The sequence below is a fragment of the Antechinus flavipes genome, chromosome 2 (genome assembly GCF_016432865.1).
Source record: "Antechinus flavipes isolate AdamAnt ecotype Samford, QLD, Australia chromosome 2, AdamAnt_v2, whole genome shotgun sequence".
Taxonomy (NCBI): domain Eukaryota; kingdom Metazoa; phylum Chordata; class Mammalia; order Dasyuromorphia; family Dasyuridae; genus Antechinus; species Antechinus flavipes.
The window spans coordinates 602,443,260-602,455,406 of record NC_067399.1 but is presented as its reverse complement, the minus strand read 5'-3'; the positions used below and the strand labels follow the sequence as shown (position 1 = coordinate 602,455,406).

The following is a 12,147-nucleotide window of genomic DNA, read 5'->3' as shown; positions in this document are numbered from 1 at the left end:
ATATGGAGAGAAGCATTGACGAAAGGGGAGGGGACAGCAAGGTAAGGGAAAAGAGATGAGATTAAAGAAGAGGAGAAAAGAAAGGAAGGAAGAAGAAGGGAGAGGAAAGGAGAGGGAAACTTCACATATGATATGGAAAAAGGAAGATGAACCAGGAAAGGAGATCGAGAGAGTAAACAGGTTATTTTCTTTTCTCTCAAACCAGATTCTCTTATTGACTTTCTTATTTTTCTTTCATATTTTTTATTTATCTTTCTTATTTTTTTTGTCAATAGCATGACCATCTTGCTTATCACCTCAAACTTATAGCTGCAACATATGGTTCAAAACCCAACTGCACAAAATTCTCCTCATTAGTGGAGCTTTATTATTGAATGTACTATGACTGGCTTTTAACCCTAACCTCCTACTTTCCCTCCTGGCAGGAATCAAAATCTCCCTCGAGAAGGATAGATAGAGGAGACTAAATAATGCCTCCCCACAAGCCATATCTTAGCAGACTAACATGGACATACATAATCTATATAGTGCAATAATTAACTGGTCTCCCCAACTAAAGTTTAGCTCCCATTTAATCTATCCTATCCACTTAAAACACAACCCTATTCATGTCATTCCCCACCTCAAAAAGTTATCAAAGACTCTTCATTGTTTATTAAATGAAATCTAAACTCTACATGCTGGCTTCCAAAGGTCTAGTCATTTTTACTCTCCTTATCTTCCTTTAGAGACCAATATATATCCTGCTTTCCATCAAACTGGATTATTAGATGTGACCCAAACATATTATGCTCTTATTTTAAATAAAATCTCTACCTATGAAAATTTTACTCTCCCCCTCAAAATACAAAAACTACCTCCTTAATGAAACATTTTTTTCCTGATGTATCTTTCCTTTGGAAAACTGTATGGGAATTCACTTTTATCTCAATCCTAGTAGCACTTTGGACCTCTTTTTGGAAGCATCTTATATTCTCTGCATTGTGTTACAGTTATTTATTTATTTCATTCTCTTACTAGATTATAGATCTATAAAGGCAGAGAATATTTATTAGGGATTTTATTTTACTCTAGTGCTTAGATTTCCTTGTGTAGATGCTGAATTAAATGATGAAGATTTTAAACAGTCTATTATGTAGATATGATTTTAGAGTTACTGTGAGATAAAAACAGCAAATGAGCACAGATTTTTAATACTGAGCTGTAACCAGCATTATGGTTATGATTTTCTTGGATTATTTTAAGTTTCATTGCACTTTCCTGCTTTTTAATGTAGACCAGTCATGGGTCAAGGTTGGAATTTATTTATGTATCTCTCTATCTGTGTATTGAAAAAATTCACTTACTTGCCCCTACTAAGTCCCCAGGTGAAACAATTCACCATCCCAGGATCTTTGCATCTAGACTTGCTTGAGGAAGAAAAAACTAAATTTATTAATTCTTTGAAAGGTTAGAATCTTATGACCTCAGTTTTATGTTATAGGAAAGTTCAGTCAAATGCCCCTTGTGTTTATTTTTTTAAGTTTCTGAGTGAATGTATATTTCTAGATGTTTAGAGATTGGCAGCCCTGGAAAATTAAGTTTATTTATCCCCAAGATATGTATCGGACAAACAGCTGCAAACTGCTTTCCCTCAGAATGGAGCTGGTTCATTCAACTCTGGCCTAGAAGGACCACCCTCCCTGAAACTGAAGGTAATTTAGTTTTCTGGCAAATTCTTTCTCAGCTTGGTATTGAGAAGACCCTGCTTGTGAGAAGTGCTGGGCAAATGGCCATTTACCACAAAGCATGTCATGGGTTGTATGTATATCCTTCATCGTTCAAGGTAATAATGGAATAATTAGTAAAGGGAGAGCTTCCCTTGAGATGGATTCTCTTCTGGCTTGGATCTGTATACAAAGATTGACCAGCAACCTTTCTGTCAGTAATGGGACCATCCATTCTTCTTCATTTAGAGGGAGCAGCTGGCTCCTCTCCTTGCTGTTCTGCTCCCATCTGCTGGGGCAGTCTACTTGATTACATTTCCGGAGATGGTTCCCTTTAGTCCTCTGATGCTAAGAAGAGGTCAGCATGCTAAGTTGTTTGGAAATTATCCTAGAGAAATTATCTCTGAGGCTTTCACTCTTTCCACTGATAATTTACCAGAACTGGGGGATTGCCCCTTGTTTCACACATGCTGTGATTTCTTGTTTGTAGAGGTACTTAAAACCCTAATGAAGAGCCCTGGACCACTTAGTGGACTTATCAATCCTTTGTGTTTTAAGGCTGGCCAAAAGAATGCTAATAAATACAAGATGATGTTAATCAGCCACTGCTTAGGGTGTTAAAAAAAAAAAAACAAGCAAGAAATAAAATACAGCAATTGAAAGCTAAACTTGGCACAGGTCTTTAACTATTATTGTTTTGTTTCTGAAGATAGAACATGTTTATGAAGATGGATTGTTATTAGACTAGAACAGACTGAGTGCCTAGTTTTTCACTTAAGATTTTTTTCTCCTTTGAACTTTCTAAATGCTGCTGGAGAACCATGTTTTATCATCATTTCCTTCTGACATGGTTCAGGATTCTCTAAGTGAATTTCCTAACAAGACAGTTCATTCTCCAGAGTGTCAAGCAGTATTTGCCTTGTGTGTTTTAGATATCATGGCTACTCTACTCACCAAATTTTAATTGGCAGATCCTGACCTTGCATCTTAGAAGCAGACCCAACTCAAGTAAACAGAAAATTTGAACTTTAAGGGTTGGTAGGATTTGGATGACAGTATTTAGGGTTGGAAAGGACTTGGGAGATCATCTAGGCTGATACTTTAACTGGATAGTTAAGGAAACAGACGTGGAGATTGGAAAAGGGTTGCTTTGTATGGGACACTGGGGACAAGTACCTGGCTAGACTAGAAAGCAGATGTATGGGAGTAATGAGAGACACATTTGGACAGGTAAGATAAAGTCAGGTTACATGAAATCTTGAACATAGAGAGGATTCAGCTAAGAAGTGATTTAAAAAGGCTATTTAACACTTGTTTTATTTGCTCACAGAAAGATAAATAAAAGTCAACTAAAAGAGAGGGAATAGAGCACAGCAGATTGAGAACTAGCTAGAACAGAAAGAACTGGATTCAAATTCTGGGCCATGATCCATACTTATGTGACCATGGGCAACTCATTCAATTTCTCTCAGGGTGCCTTGGGCTATTTTCTATTGTGGATATATACTATGTATTATGGACACATTGCTAATTTGTGGATTAGATTTCTTACTCAATGGATTGGAATTCCCTATACCATTAAAAATAAGAGGTTTGTATACACACACACACACACACACACGCACACACACACAATACTAATGACATATAGTTTGTAGGAAAATTTTAGTTACCCACAGGGAGGAGATTCTTGCCTATCAGAATGAGCAAATGAGCATTCAGGGAATGTTGGGAAGTCCTCATCTTTGAAAATTGTTCAGAGAAAAAAATAAAATCAAAGGTCCATCCATTAGAGTTAAAAATTTCAGAAAAAAACTTTAATTTTTTAATTTATTATTTTCTTCAGTAATATTTTATTTTTCCAAATATACATAAAGATAGGTTGCAACAGTCATTTTTATAAGATTTCTTGTTCCAAATTTTTCTCCCTCCTTCTGTTTTCACCTCCTTCCTCAAGACAGCAAGCAATCTGATATAGGTTAAACCTGTGTAATCCTTATAAACATATTTCCAAATTCATCATGTTGTACAAGAAAATTAGACTAAAAGAAAAAAGGCATGGTAATTGCTTTTTGAGAATTTCCTGGGAGGTGATTTCTACCTTTTGGTAACCAAATGAATTGTAGGCAGAAAGACATTTGCTGTTTTGACCTGATGAGAGTCTCACTATTATAGAATCATGAGGAGCGTCATAGTGCAGAACATAACAAGGCATGGGGAGTATGATCTTTGAATATGACTGCTTTTGGTTAGAGTTTTATAATATTTCTAGGATTAGTATGTCCTTTTATGGTTCTCAGTAAAAGTAAAATTAGCTCCCTCTTCCCTCTCCCAAGAAAAGAGAGAATTTCTTGGGACACTGAGAGTTTAAGCAATTTGCCCAGAATCATAAAACTAGTATGTGTCACAGGTGAGACTAGAATCTCCATCTTCCTGATTCCAAGCCCATATATATATATACTTGTGTGTGTGTACATATATACATATATGTATATATACATAAAATTGCTTTTTATTTTTCAAAATACATATAAAGATAATTTTCAGCATTCACCCTTGAAAAACCTTGGGTTCCAAATTTTTCTCCCTCCTTCTCCACCTCCCTCTCCCCTAGACAACAAGCCATCCAATATAGATTAAACATGTACAATTCTTTTAAACATATTTCCACATTAATTGACATTTTGTTTTTCTATTTTAATTTTGTGGAAGGGGAAACTAATGCTTAAAGCAACTGTGTTTAGTGGGCTTTATATAAATAAAGTTTACTGCAATTCTGTGATTCCATGACACATAAAAGCATTGAATGTTAGAACTGAGAGAGATTTTTAGAGATTGTCTAGCACTCAGTACACAGCACTTGGTATACAATAAGTGCTTAATAAATGCTTGATATTGATGTTGATTCGTCCAAAGGAGGAGACACAGATCATAAGATCATTAGACCCAGAAGGGATCTAAAAGACTACCTACTCCATTTTACAGCTGAGATAACTGAGACCCAGGGAAGTGAAATCTCTTTTCAGCTACACAGAAAACAAATGTTGAGAATGGGATTTGAACCCAGACCCCCTGGTTTGAGAGCCAGAACTCTTTGTTTCTTTACTTCCACTCCAGTACACAGGCTGCCTCTGTGTACTCTGCTAAACCCTTGACAAACTTCTTTGGACATAAGGGCAAATTCCACTTCCGACTGTGTCCAAATTCTAAAAGATAACCAAGGGTCTTAACTTTGGCGGGTGTGCAAAGGGTTTCCAGTAGGTCACGTTCGATTGTAGGCATTATGAAATGAAAGGAAGTTTGGAAATACACTGACCTCCTTCTGAGGTAGGTTGGAGAGCGCAGCTGCTGATTCATTCAGCAAATATTTCTTAGATTCCCAGAATGTCAGAGCCAGGAGAGACCATGAGGATGTAGAAAGTTAGGGCTAGAAAGTACCTAGAAAAAAGGCTATTTAGTCCAACCCCTTTAAATTGCAAATGGGTAAACTGAGGCCCAAAGGGGTGAAATGACTTAGCTAAGATCCTGTGGCTAAGTTAGTGGTAGAGACGAGACCAGAACTCACAGTTTAGAATTATAGATTCTGAGCAGGAAATTCCAGTTCGATACCCCAGATTTTGCAGATGGAGAAACTAAGGCTTAGGTCATATGACTCCAGACCCAGGGCTTTTTCCAGGTACTTCCAGACAACATGGATGTATATGTAAAATGCAAATATATTTGTGGGGCAGATGGTGCAGTGGGTAGTTTGGAATTAGCAACACTCTTCTTGAGTTCAAATCCCGTCTTAGACACTTACCAGCTGTGTGACCCTGGGCAAATCACTTAATCCTGCTTGCCTCAGTTTCCTCACCTGTAGAATGGACTAGAGAAGGAAATGACAAACCACTCTAGCACCTCTGTCAGGAAACCCCAAATGAGATCACAAAGAGTCAGTCACAACGGAAACAACAAATAAAAAATAACATATATGTACACAAATATATGTGTGTTGTGGATACGATATATATGACATACATATATTTGTATTACATATGATATAAATTATAATAAATAACAGTGTTAGATAATTACATGTAATAAATGACATAAATAAACAAATTATAATATTACATATTACAATATGTGTTGTTATGATGTTGAAGAATAATTAAATAAAATAAATATATATTTAAAAAATCAGCATGAGATTACTTAGAGAGGGAAGTCACTAGTTGTCAGTTGGGAGGATTTTTCATGGAAAAGGTGGTGTGTGTTAGCTGAGCCTTAAAGGAATAAGAAATCCTAAAAAATGCTTTTTTGGTTGGGCAGTTCAGGGAAGGCCTAGAAGAAGCTGATATTTGAAAGAGATCCAGGGATCTGTTGTGGTGGGGGAGGAGAAGGGATAGAAGCTCTCTAGGTGATGGAAATTGTATGAGCAAGAGTACCAAGATGGGCAGGGATAAACCAAGCAGTTCGGCTTGGCTGGAGGATAGATCATGTGTAATAACAATCGCTCACATTGATATCATGTTATGAGGTTTGCAAAGGACTTGGCATAAATTACTTAATCTTACAACATCTGTGAGATAGTTATTATCAGCACTGCCATTTTATGGACGAAACTGGGTCACAGAGGTGCTCAAACACATTGTCAATGTTTGATAAAGGAATTTGATCATGTTCTTTCTCACTCCAAGGCCTCTGTGATATCCATTCTATAACTATAACTATTTTTATATAGCTATATATATATTAATGCAAAGAGAAATTCTGTATGAAGTGGGAAGATAAATTGGAGTTAGAAAGTAAGGATGAGGTTTTTTTTTTTACTTATTTCAGGGGGAAAGGAATAAAGACTGATTTTTAAAAACAAGAATGTAGTAAGATTGATAATAATACTTAATAATAGTAACATCTCACATTTATATAGTGTTTTAAAATATACAAAGCCCATTTCTAACAATAGTCTCGAGCTAATCTGGTCAGATTTGGATTTTTGGAAGGGACTGGAGGTAGGTGGGTAGGAAGGTGAAGACCTTACCAAAATGATGAGTGAATCCCAAGTGGATAATCACTAGTATCTTTCCTGTTCCTTACCCCAGTTCCCCACAAGGGAATTATATTCTAATCTGTTTTAACCTCTGCCAGGCATATTCACAGGAACAAGAAGTTTAATCTTAATCTGGACTGATATACTCAGTACCCATCTGAGTAACTTGTCTACTCTCAAGTATGAAAGAGTATCTGCTAGACCTAGGCAGTGGGCACTTTGCTGAATGGGTTGGCTAGCTCTTGGTTCGACTCATGGCAAAAGTTTCCCAGGAGCCAAGACCAAATGCCTATGTCACCTTTGTTTCAGTTTCAGTAATTATAACTAGATAAATTTTCTAAGAATAAGATGTGAAAAATTTTTCTCATTTTTTTCTCATTTTCTCATTAGGTAAAACTGAATTGTTATGAGGCTTGTGAATAAGATACCTGTCTTAGAGATGCCCCAAATCACAGGACTGAAGATCAGTCTCCAGATCTCCTAACTCCAGGGCTGATGGATTTTCCTGCTGTACTATATTACCTCTAAAACAGAGATTCTTAACCTATAGTCTATAAACTCCCCAAAGAATCGATTTCAGGTATCTGCAAACTTGGATGGGAAAATAAAAATTGCATCTTTATTTTTACTAAACTTTAATTGTAGGATTTCCATCCATTATAATTTTAGGTAAGAAATATGAATTATGAGAAGTGTACTCTAGTTTCACCAGACTGCCAAAAAGGTTTCTGACACAACAAAGACTGAGAACCCTGGAACTAAAAGCTTTAGGAAAATAAATTGGTATGGGGGAGGAACTGATGGTAGAGAGAAATTGATGGGAAGACAGGTAGTCCCAGACAGAAATAATAAGAACCTGTGGTTACGAGAGTGGCAATGGGAATAGAAAGGAATGATCAGATACAGGAAATATTTCAAAACCAGAGTTGGGGACTGATTAGATGAGAAAGGAAAGTGAGTGGAGAAATCACAGATCAATATGGTAGAACCATTTGAAAGAATTAGGAAATCCTGAAAAGAAAACGGCTGTGGAAGAGAGAATGGAGAAGAGAAAGCTGGATGCATTGTGTTTGAAGCATTGGCAGGATAGCCAGGTGCAGATGTCCAGCACGGAGCCAGAAATATGAGTCTGACTTTTCGGGGAAGCTCTCAAGCATCAGCCCCTCAAGGCAAACCAACAACCCAAGTCAGCTCAGGTATCTTGTTGCAGCTGGCTCTCTTCCACCTTTCTAATCGTGCTTGTGATCATCTGTGGATTCAATATTCAAGACTGAAGCAGTTTCAAAAGCATTCCATCCGAGATGTGCTTTTGAAAGCATCTTATTTCCTGCTGAAGGCAAGCCCTAACATTGTCAGCTAATTGCCTTCGTGGCAGTAGGGAGGACGCCTAACCTTTGACTAGAGAAGCCTTGATTCACACCCAGGTGAGCCAGTATGGGACTGCCGCTCACGGGCTGGGCGCACGGGAGAAGGAAGCACCCTTTTTGTGCGGGTCCGTGAACGCTCTTGGAGTGTGCCGACCACTAGAGGGCGTTGACAGACGCGAGCGCAGCCCCAGTGTAGCTGGGGACAAACTAGTAGCAGAAGGAACAAAGGGGGAGCTTTGGAAATGTAGCTGGGTTATGTTTTACCTGTGCAAACATGTCTCTCCCTCTATTTTATCCTCAGAGCCTTCTGCTGCCGCACGTTCACTCTGGGACGAGTTCGTTTTGCACAACTATTCGTTGCTCCCAGCAACTGGTGCAAAAATAACAGATTTCGGAGAGAAAAAAAAACCACAACACTGAAAACAAACAAACCAAACAAAAAATCACTATTTCTCTCTGTTATCCATTTGCTACACTTGAATCTGCCAGGGGATAGCGTCTCTTTAATGATTGAACGATTTCATTTAATGAAATATATCTTTATTCTGCCAAAATTAAAGAAATAATCTCTTATTTGTTAAATCAAACTTCGTCATATTGAGATGCAGCCATCTCATTTTCTGGATGCTCTGCTAAAATCCAAACAGCACTAGATTTGTAGGCAGAAAGTCATGGGTCTTAGCAATGGAGAGGCTTTCCAATCTCTATGACTCCTTTTACTGACAATAATAACAGTTGTGCCCCGATTCCTTGTAACTCCATTTGGGGTTGGAAAAGACCACTGGAATAGTTTGCCATTTTCTTCTCCCACACATTTTACAGATGGGGAAACTGAGACAAACAGGGTGAAGTGACTTGGCTAGGGTCATACCACTAGTATGTATCAGAAAGATGAGTTTTCCTGATTCCAGGCTCAGCATCCTATCCACTGAGCCATCTGGCTGCCCATGATGGGGATTATAATAATAGTATTTATAATGTTTTAAGATTTGCAAAGTGCTTTATATATAATATCTTCTTTGATTCTCCCAATACTGCTGTGAAATAAGTGATATTGCTATCCCCATTTTATAGATAAAGAAATTGAGGAGGAGAGAAATTAAGTGACTTGGTGAGGTCACACTGTTAGAGGCAGGATTAAAACTCAATATCTTTCTGACTCCAATTCCCCTTCTCTGAGTTCAATTCATTCTGACTTTTTTGGATAAGGCTACTAAAATCTAGGCTAAGGAGTTCAGGAGGTGCCCAAGACACATAAATCATAAGTGTTTGGAAACTGGATTGATTCCCACAAATCCTCTGAGTGTAAACCTAATACCATGCTTCCTTTCCCTGGACATGAAGGCTACCTCTGACATTAACTCCCCTGAATCTTGTATATGAAGTAGAGATGATAATATTAGCCCTATCAATCCCCCAAGGTCGATATAATGGAATGTGTCTTTAGAGATACAGTGCTATATAAATCTGTGTTGGCAGTATTAGAATTATTAGAAACCCCTATAAACTGTTGCACTTAGAAAATGTCTAAAGCAGGCTAAATTAAAAGTCATTATACACACATATATGTGGGAATATATGTACATAAACATGCATATACACTCATTGAGAATTTAGTATAGTAGTGGAATATTTTTGTTCCATTATTTCAGTCATGTCCAACTCTATGTGAGTCCATTTGGGATTTTCTTGACAAAGATACTGGGAATACTTTGCAAATTCCTTCTCTATTTCATTCTGCAGGAGAGAAAACTGAGGCAAACAGAGTTGTGACTCATTTAGAGTCACACAGCTTGTAAGCTTCTGAGGTTAGATTTGAATTCAGGAAAAGACATCTTCCAGATTCCAGGGTCAGCACTCTACTACACCACCTATATTCCATATTATGCTGGGCAATGTGTATGATGGATGGAGAAGCATGAGGTCCTGAGTTCATGGATCTTGCAAACTTGTTGGGAAGTAATATTCATACAAATAACTTCAAATAACAGGTACTATATGCCTCCAAATCTTAATGATGTTTTAAGATTAAAGCTTAATAAATAAGTTTTAATAGCTTAAAATTATATTAAGACTTTTGTGACACATTGTATAATTAATGTTATCACATTCTTGTTTATGATGTATAATAAGTATCATTCAAGTGAGTGATTTAAACAGTAAAGATTAGAAATGTCCAAGGAACACTGATACATTGTTGGTGGAATTGTGAACACATTCAGCCATTCTGGAGAGCAATTTGGAACTATGCTCAAAAAGTTATCAAACTGTGCATACCCTTTGATCCAGCAGTGTTTCTACTGGGCTTATACCCCAAAGAGATACTAAAGAAGGGAAAGGGACCTGTATATGCCAAACTGTTTGTGGCAGCCTTGTTTGTAGTGGCTAGAAGCTGGAAAATGAAAGGATGTCTATCAATTGGAGAATGGTTGAGTAAATTGTGGTATATGAACATTATGGAATATTATTGTTCTGTAAGGAATGACCAGCAGGATGAATACAGAGAGAACTGGCAAGATTTACATGAACTGATGCTAAGTGAAATGAGCAAAACCAGGAGATCATTATATACCTCAACAACGATACTGTTTGAGGATGTATTCTGATGGAAATGGATCTCTTCGATGAAGAGAGCTAATTCAGTTTCAATTGATCAAGGATGGACAGAAGCAGCTACACCCAAAGAAAGAACACTGGGAAATGAATATAAACTGCTTGCATTTTTGTTTTTCTTCCTGGTTTATTTATACCTTCTGAATCCAATTCTCCCTGTGCAACAAGAAAACTGTTTGATTCTGCACACATATATTGTATCTAGGATATACTGTAAACCTATTCAACATGTGAAGGACTGCTTGCCATTTGGGGGAGGGGATGGAGGGAGGGAGGGGAAAAATCGGAGCAGAAGTGAGTGCAAGGGATAATGCTGTAAAAATTACCCTGGCATGGGTTCTATCAATAAAAACTTGTTAAAAAAAAAAGAGAAATATCCAAGGAATAAAGAAAGCATTGCAGCTGACTAGAGGGATGCAGGAGGGTTGGGGAATCAGGGAAGGCTTCATAGAGAGGTTGGTCCTGATTTAGGCCTTGAAGGATGCAAAGATAACATTTGGGTAGGTTGCAAGGAGGGCATTCTCAGCTGGGGAAACAGTACATCATTAATCTCTTTTCAATTGCTTGCACAGTACTGACTAAAATAACAGGAATATTTTTTTTTCTCTGCAGTGTGCTATGAGTGCTACTGCTGTTACTATAAATTGTACTTTGAATAGAAATGGGCCAGGAAATAGAAGAAACTTTCAAATACCCAGAGCTATCAGTAAATAAGGAGCAAGCAGAAGTAGAGTGCTATTAGTCCCTTTAATTAAATGGTCTAAGAATACATTAAAATTAATAGCTAGGGGAAACAATGATTTTTGTACATAAGGAAGCTAAAAGATTTATGTTTGGTATTATGGAGAGTTATTAATAATACTGTAAATTTGGGCATTTTGACATAATTGACAGCTAAAAAGTGTATTTCCCTCCCTTGAAAACAATTAGATTTGTTGATCTTGCTACCCAAACCCAATAAAAAAAATGACCACTAATATTTTTATATTATATAGAATATACTATATTGCATATAATTTACAACATAGAGAAAGTTATATTATCTATAATTTATATGACATAGAACATATTATATAGAATTTATATTACATAGAATATATTATATTACATATACACTTTTTATTATATAAAATATATTATATGTGGAAGCAGCATTTTCATGGGAGACAGGAGATCTGGGTTCTAGTCCTAGCTGGACTGTTAACCAGTTTGGTGACCTTGGGCCTCTCACTGCTAGGGTGAGAGTATTTTCAAACCTTAATATGCCACATGAATCATTGCTCTCTTTTGAAGTTCAAGGTCATTAGTCTATCAGCTAAAACAAGCTCTTTCATCTGCCTTCCCCACCAATCATGTGCATTGGAATAGTGCCATCTGCGGCTTTTATTCAGTCATTTTCCAGGAAAATTGCTTTTCAGCAGAGGTGACC

The 12,147-nt window shown here is 37.1% G+C and overlaps 1 long non-coding RNA gene across 1 annotated transcript; it reads left to right on the top strand.

The window, feature by feature from the left end:
• Window positions 1-1,205: 1,205 nt before the first annotated feature.
• On the top strand, window positions 1,206-11,308 carry LOC127547146 (uncharacterized). The gene is made up of 2 exons (XR_007950081.1): window positions 1,206-1,694; window positions 7,129-11,308. It is a non-coding gene; the product is annotated as an uncharacterized LOC127547146 (long non-coding RNA).
• The last annotated feature ends 839 nt before the right edge of the window (window positions 11,309-12,147 follow it).